Source organism: Hirundo rustica, chromosome W (assembly GCF_015227805.2).
Source record: "Hirundo rustica isolate bHirRus1 chromosome W, bHirRus1.pri.v3, whole genome shotgun sequence".
Classification (NCBI taxonomy): Eukaryota; Metazoa; Chordata; class Aves; order Passeriformes; family Hirundinidae; genus Hirundo; species Hirundo rustica.
Window position 1 is genome coordinate 25,033,115 of NC_053487.1, and position 7,701 is coordinate 25,040,815.

The window sequence follows — 7,701 nt, forward strand, 5'->3', positions numbered from 1 at the left end:
AAGTGAATGGGAGCAAGATGGAGGATTTGGGGAGTTGTCTCCTGCTTCTTCTTTCTTCTTCCCTCACTCCATTTTCTGCAGTGACGGTGGCACAAAGTAGTTTAAAAGATTGGGTCAAAGTAGAGATGACCTGTTTAGTATAAGTGATAGGTATTGGCAAGTAATAATAAATAAAGAATATGTAGTAATTAGTATAAAAAATAACAACAGCCCAGTGCGAGGAGGAGTCGAGGAGTCACCAGATGCCCAGGCAGCTGCACAGATCTTTGTTGGGCACTGAGAAATTTGTCAGATAAGAAACAATAAACGAAGCATGCAACCTTGAAAAATCAGAACCTGAAGACTCCGTCTCTTTCTTGCGTTTGGCTCAGAGCTTTGCAGAGGGCAAAAAGACTCTAAAACCACCTGAATCTCGGAGAAAAGACCTGAGAAAAAGGTCAGTGCCGAGCCTGGGTGTCGGCACTGGGTGAGACACAGGTTTGCCTGCTGCAGCAGAGGGTCCCCTGTGCTCCACACCAACTGTCCTGTCTGAGCGATTTTTTATACGTTTTTTTTGCCCGAGGCTGAGTCCCTTTTCTTCTGCTTCGGACTATACATATTCATGAGGAGTTCTTTCTCTGTGGCAAGTTGAGCAAAACATGTCCAAAAAGTGATGAACACCTGTGATCGTGTTCCCGGGCATTGAGATGTATCTCTCTGATGGCCCTGGTTAACTCAATCTCCGGATATTTATCACATATTCATTGCCCTGCGTTCCTCGGATCACCTTGATGGACGATCCATCTCCAAGCTGGTCACACTTATTTTATTGTAAATGAAGTCCTTCCTCCTTTGTCCAGGTGGTTTTGACATTATGTTGCAGTCTCTGGCTTGTGAGTTTTAAAGCTTATAAGAATATATTTTAACAGTACATAAAAATATATAACAATTTTATTTGCACAAATTATCATATACACATATAACAAAATTAAAAAGGACTATCCCCAGTACTGAGCCCTGGGAAACACCACTTCTGACCAGCTGCCAAGTAATGTAATTCCATCGAATACCGGGCTTTGGGCCTGGTCATCCAGCCAGTTTCCTGCCCAGCGAGCAATGCAGCCATCCAAGCCATGAGAAGCCAGCTTCTCCAGGAGAATCCTGTGGGAACAGTTTCAAAGGCTTTACTAAAGCCCAGGTAGACAACATCCACAGCTTTACTTCATCCACTAGGCAGGTCTCCTTGACATCGAAAGAGAGCAGGTTAGGGAAGAAGGACCTGCCTTTCATAAACCAATGATGACTGGGACTGATTTGGTTGTTCAGCATGCAAAGAGATATGGCACTGTCAGGAAAATGAAACCACAAACACCAGAGGTTTTTGTCCAAAAAGGAGACAGAGGAGACCCGTTACTTTATTCAAATAAAGGAAGACGCCGTGGGGCATTTCCCCTGGGGTCTCTCAAATTTTTGGAGGAGGCAGCCTCCTTTGTATCCTAATTTCCCGACCACATGTCCCTCTCTCTTTCCCCATTGGCTGAGGTAATTGAGAGGTGCAGATGTCCCGAATCACCTAATACCTAAAGATCCCCTTCTAATGTATCCCACCCCCCCTTTTGTCTTTTCCTCCTGTCAATTAGTGGAACTCCTTATGGAATTGATGGTTCTTCCCATTGTTTCTTTCATCTCTCAGTATCCAGCTTTATTTACCAGCAGACCCACAGTTTGTTTGTAAAGACAAGTCCCTCATTCCTTTCAATCCCTCCTCTTTTATTTTCTCAGTAACTGTCTTTACAAACCTCAGTTATCATTGACTTAACTTTCTGTTCCTGGGCCTGTTTGGTTTTGCAATTATTTACAGCAACATCATTTTCTGTCCCTTTGCAGCCATTTCTGGATCTGTAGGCATGGCTACTACCTGCATCCCTTTGATCACATGTTGAATAAGTTGCACTAAGCAGGGGATCATGCATGGTAAAACGATGAGAGTTGCTACAGTGCAGGAGTTCGGGACCTCTGAACACACAATCAATATGACTGAGCAGAAGCCATTTATTGTTTACGTTAAGCTACAGTTATGCATTCTAAGCTGCTTGTTCATGCAATCACACATTATTTGATTGGTTCCTTCGTCTCATTCACGTGTCTAGCACGCACCCTCCAGGAAACTTGATTGGTCCCAGGTTATCGCTCTGTGGGCCTCCTTTATCTAGGTCTTGCATTCTTGGTACTCGGTTTCTCAGGCTCTTCTTTTCTTATTTTAGCCGTGGTTTTGTCTCAATAACCTTGACAAATTCCTGAGGGTTCTGATAACAATAACTACAGGTGGTTTGATAAGAATACCTACAAACAGTTTGGTGGGTACAAAGGATGGCCTAAATTATGCAGATACATTGCTACACTACAGCACATAAGAGGAAAAAAAGCATTTGTTTAACTCATAGTCCACCAGGTAACCATGAAAACATGTCCCATTCCCATCCTTTCCACGTTTGGACCGGTACATGAGCTAACTTTCTTATTCCCTTTATTATTTGTTTCACCGCTTTTCCATTGTCATCTATTTGCAAGCAGCAGTTTGAGTCATTTAATTTTCCACATACTCCCCCTTCTTCTGCTAATAGATAGTCTAATACCATCCGATGTTGAAATATTGCATTCCTCATCTGAGTGGATTGGTCAGTAAGAAAGTCAAGAGCTGTAGCTGTCTGGTTAATTATTATTTCAAAACAGCTTGTAACCTAATTATCCGATTTAAATTATAAATGGGTTCTCTGGCACCTGATATTAATTCATTAGGTGTGGTGGTGCAGAACTGTTTTATTAGATTTTTGTAAGAAGTTTATGTTATGGTTCGTTTCACTGTATCCCCAATTCTGCATCCCTTTTGTGTTGTCTGTATAATAAGGTGTTTTGTGTCAATCATCCCATACCTCACATGACATGTAACATCCCCTCTGCCCCAACCCCCCTCTCTGGGGCAGCTTGTCAATCACTCCCGGGGTCCCTCCCGGATTGTGAAATCTCCGGGAGAGGGCTTCAGGTGATAGGTAGCCTGGGGGAAATTCCATCTTTTAACCTGCTAAGCTGAGAGCCAGCCTTTTCTCTTCTGCTGCTGTTGACTGACACCTTTGGGTCCAGCTGCTAAGCCGAGAAGCCAAAACGAACTGGAAACTTTGTGTCTGTGTTGACCCGAGCTAGCTGGGGGTCAGCTCCCACCCGGAGCGGGGACACAACCGGACACAATTAGGATTCTATGTGGATGGTCCATAGTGTTGTATGATTTGCTCATGTGGCCATTCATCTTTTCCCCACTTTTGTGTGCTCCCTCCAGCCAGGGATGCATCAATTGACTGCTTTCTCTAATTAGATCATCATATACCTTGATTCCTAACCAATTTCCCTGAACTTGTGGTAGCAAAAAGAACAACGGTCTAATATATGCTATATAACATATCCCTGACCAGTTTGGAGGTTACCTGTGATAGGCATGTTGGCCACAAATCTAATAATGCCCTTTCAGAGCCCAAGTCCCATTGGCAAAGGGGCCTTCCCAATTTTCATCATCAATTGGTGGGTTAAAATAAAGCTTGCTTTCATGTGTCCTACTTGTGGATTTATCTCGAGGGCAGCTTTAAAATAGGTGGTCAAAAAACTTGTCCTTCCCCACTGCTTTACAGCCTTCCAAATCCTTTCAGTAATTATGGGAGGAATACCTTACCCAACTACCATTAGTGAGCTTAACATGTGTTTGATTCCATCTGCCTTGACATTTGGAACAATCATAAGGAGGGCAGTTGGGGGTCCAACAGTCTAAACCCAAAGATAAAGTCCAGTCACAAACACTTTTCCCCCCACATATATTCTTCCTGCTCTATTCAGGCAATAAATGCCTTTTTCAGAAGAATGAAGCCGCCATGAACTTTCTTCCTCCTCCTAAAATCCTCTCCTGTTATGGACCTCACTCAGGGTGCTGCCCCCCATTTAGGTTTGACTGGGCTGGCCACCCATGGCCAGTCTTCAGATCCCCCTGGCCCTCCGCAGACCCAACAATTGCTAAAGGCTTTTGCTACTTCTTCTCCTAAGACTAAAAAATTATTCTCCCACCTTTGCCCCAAACCTAACTGACAATATAAAGGTAAGATTATTAAGAAAAACATTCTAATGGTGTAATCAAATCCCCTAATCTAATTTTCACATTGTCTTCTGCACCACCTGTGGCGAGTGAAGGCACAGAAACAGCTTAACATAAAGAAAAAAATGACAGTGAAAATTAGCCCCCAGTGACTGGAGATCTGAGAGGAGGATGCCCATACAGACTTTTTCAGCAGACAGTCTGTGAGAAGGCACACGATGTTGATGCACTGGCTACTGCTCCGGTGCACTCCTGCAGAGTGTCAGTCGCAGCTTCCCATCCTTTACCTCCATCTGAGATGTCCAAATCTCTGGGGCCTCAGAGACCTTGACCTGAGTGTGATGGGTCCACCTATGTTTAGCTGTCTTGATGGCTGTTTCTGTGGTCAGTAACACCTGGAAAGGTCCATGCCACTTTGCCACTGGTGGTGCATCTTTCCACTCCTTAACTAGCACCCAATCTCCTGGTTGGATGTTGTAAACAGCAAAGTCCAGAGGCAGGGTCTGTGTCAGCTGATCTTCCTGTCAAAGAGATTTCACAAGAGACAGTATCCTGGCCACATATTGTTTTAAATATACATCACTTATCTCCACTCCCCCCCCCCCCCCCCCCCCACTAGGTTGAGAATTATAAGTGTAAGGAATTCCAAACATCAATTCAAAGGGAGAAGGGAGATAATCTAATATCTCCCCTGGGTCTCTGGGTCTGGCCCTTATTCTTGCTAAAACCAGTGGCAAGAGCTGTACCCATGGCATCTTAGTTTGTACCAGCAGCTTCAGAAGGTGTTTCTTTATTTCTCCATTCGTTCTTTCAACCCAGCCCCAGCTCAAGGTGCCAGGGGGTATGGAGGTTCCATTGAATTCCTAAAGCAGTCATAATCCCTTGAAGAATTTTTCCTGTAAAACTGACAAGTGGAAAGACTCTAAAACTCAAAGACAAAGTGAGTTTTAAAGTGGGTGTGTAGTTTATTCAGCAGCTGGGCCCACGGAGGATATCTCCTTCAAAGGCGTGGGCAGCCCCTAGCTCACTTGTGTTTTCTTTTATCCTCTAGGATGTTACATCTGCGTCAAGTTTCACAATACCCCTATGCATATTGATTCCCTGGCTCTCCCCCTTTCTGCTTTGTATACTAGTCTTATCAGTTTTTTGTGCCTGCGTAGTTGTCTCTGGTGGTCGTCTCTCGAGGGTCGAGGGTCGCAAGAGATGAAGAAAGTTGTCTTCTGAGACATGAATTTCAAAGGAATTAAGGATTTTAGAAAAGTTAAGGATTTAGCTAGAGATAAGCTTTGCCGCAATTAGTTAAAGTAGATAGATAAGCTGTGCTGGAAATAATTGGAAGTTAATGGTTAGTTGAAACGGATCTAGGATGTAATCCCGCATCTAAATAACTAATTGCTTGCCATTTGTGTGTTTGTTTAGCAGTGTTTATATTGAGAAACTGAAGAAACTGATAAATAGATTTAAGAGAACAGACAATAGTAAATCTTCTAGCACCCAGAAACCATTGAACAGTCACGAAAACAGGAAAGGGGAGTTCTACCAGATTCCATTTGTCTTGTTATCCATTGAAAAGGTTGAAAGTTTAGAACAAGGAAGACTCTCCTTACTTTCTCTTTTTATGACCCCTCTGTTACCTCCGCTGAGGCCTAGCGACCTTGTTCCAGGAACAACACAGCAGCCACACCCAGGCTGCTCGGACCACCAGCTCACAGACACCAGTGTGGTGGACGGCTAATGGCGTTTATTAATTGGTTACATGGAGTTATAAAACCTCTGTTTGCTACATCACATCCGTCTGCTTACGTTACAAACTACGTGTTGCTTACCTTATCAAGGACACTAACCAACTAAGTATTGCGGGAGGGGTTCTGTCTGCCCCTACAACGCGATATCTTCTGACCGCCTGTCCCTAATCTCCCACACCCCTCCCCATAAAAGAGACCACTGACCAATTCAAAGACAAACTACGCATGCTTAATAGCTTTTTTGCTAATTATAATATGAAGTGGAGAATGGGAGGTGTTAGTGCTATGCATATGTATTAGTAATTTGGGTATTCAACTTTTTTGTAAATAAATAGACTCTGTAACCACCTGTAATTCTGCAGTGCGTATTAGGGACTGATCCCCTGCAGCTGCCCAGTGTCACATTAAACATACACTTTCTAACTCTAAACTGTTAGAGAGTCTTTTGTCCATCACAGTTGGTATTGATATTAGATCAATATCCATATTTAATAAATCACTTTCTCAGAGATGAACTTCTGACCCTGCTGCCTTGTGCATGCCCACTGATCCTTTGGTCATAGTCCAAGCCATAAGGCCAGTTTCATCTGGTTCCAGGGGCCCAAGGAGCCTGATATCTCAGTATCCTTGGTAATCTTGCATACTTGTGTCCTGTTCTAGTAAGCATCCTTCCCCTTATCAGACATCCTTGCATTCCTTCTTGCTGTTCTTGCATGTAGTCCTGTCCTTTCCCTTCTCAAGCAACTTATACAGTATAAAAAGCAGCAAATATTAAGCAGTACACATCATCTGAATGCCTATTCTTAATATCTGCTAATTTCTGTGATTAATATCCTCTAGTTTCCAATCCCATGTTTCAGTTCCCCCTTTTTAATAAAGTAGTAAGTTCTTTTACTTAGTACAAATTCCAATCTTTACGATGTGTCTCTCAATGCTTTGCTATGTACTTGGGATAGAGAGGTTAATATTGCTATTTGTTGTAACAGTTTCCAATTCTAAATAAGTATTACAAAAGACAGCACTAAACTTATGCCAGCTAATATTAGTAAAACAATGATGGGGTGACATAATGTATTTAGGATCCCAGTTGCAGTGGGCGACCATCTAAAAAGTGAATCTCACTAATTGTGACTGGCATCTTGTTTTATTCTTTGCAGAACCTTGTCTATTTCTTTTGTGTTATGATGGACAGCAATTAAAGTTTTCTCTCCAGTTTTCTGATATTTTTTAGAATTTTGACAAGGTTTGTGATGCTTAACTAATTGTCTTACTAAGTGAGATTCATCCTAATAGGTGTGGGTGACAACCTGTGATGTACTGTCGGACTTAATTAGCTGGTGGGACACAACTGGTTCTGAATAAAGAAGTTACAGCCTAAATCTTAACAAAGTTACAAATACAGAGGTTAGAATGAGTCTTGCTAAGCAAAGTTACATTATCCCTGCCTGTAGAAATTGATTTGCTGCTGACTCCAGGACGGTGTGGATGAATGTAGACGAGAGATCTCTGAAGTTGGGTTTTAGAAGATGAGGTTTATTGTAAAGGATGGGGAGGCCTTGCTCTGAGCTGCCAGACTGCAGCTCGTGGCAAGGCCTAGGGAGGTGGGGAAGGGAGAGGTAGGAAGAGAGGAAATTCTAAGAGAGGAAAGTCCTCGGAGAAGGGTGCCAGGCAAAGAGGGCATCCAGCCCCCTCGGGACCCCTTATCAGGGGGCTTCAAGGTGGGCTGGAACAGGACTTGGGCCAATGGGGTTACAGATACCTGATACTTCAGGGGAGGGTTACAGTGTGGGATGAACCATACATTGGGAGTGAGACAGAACATTCCATTTGACCTCTGGGTCT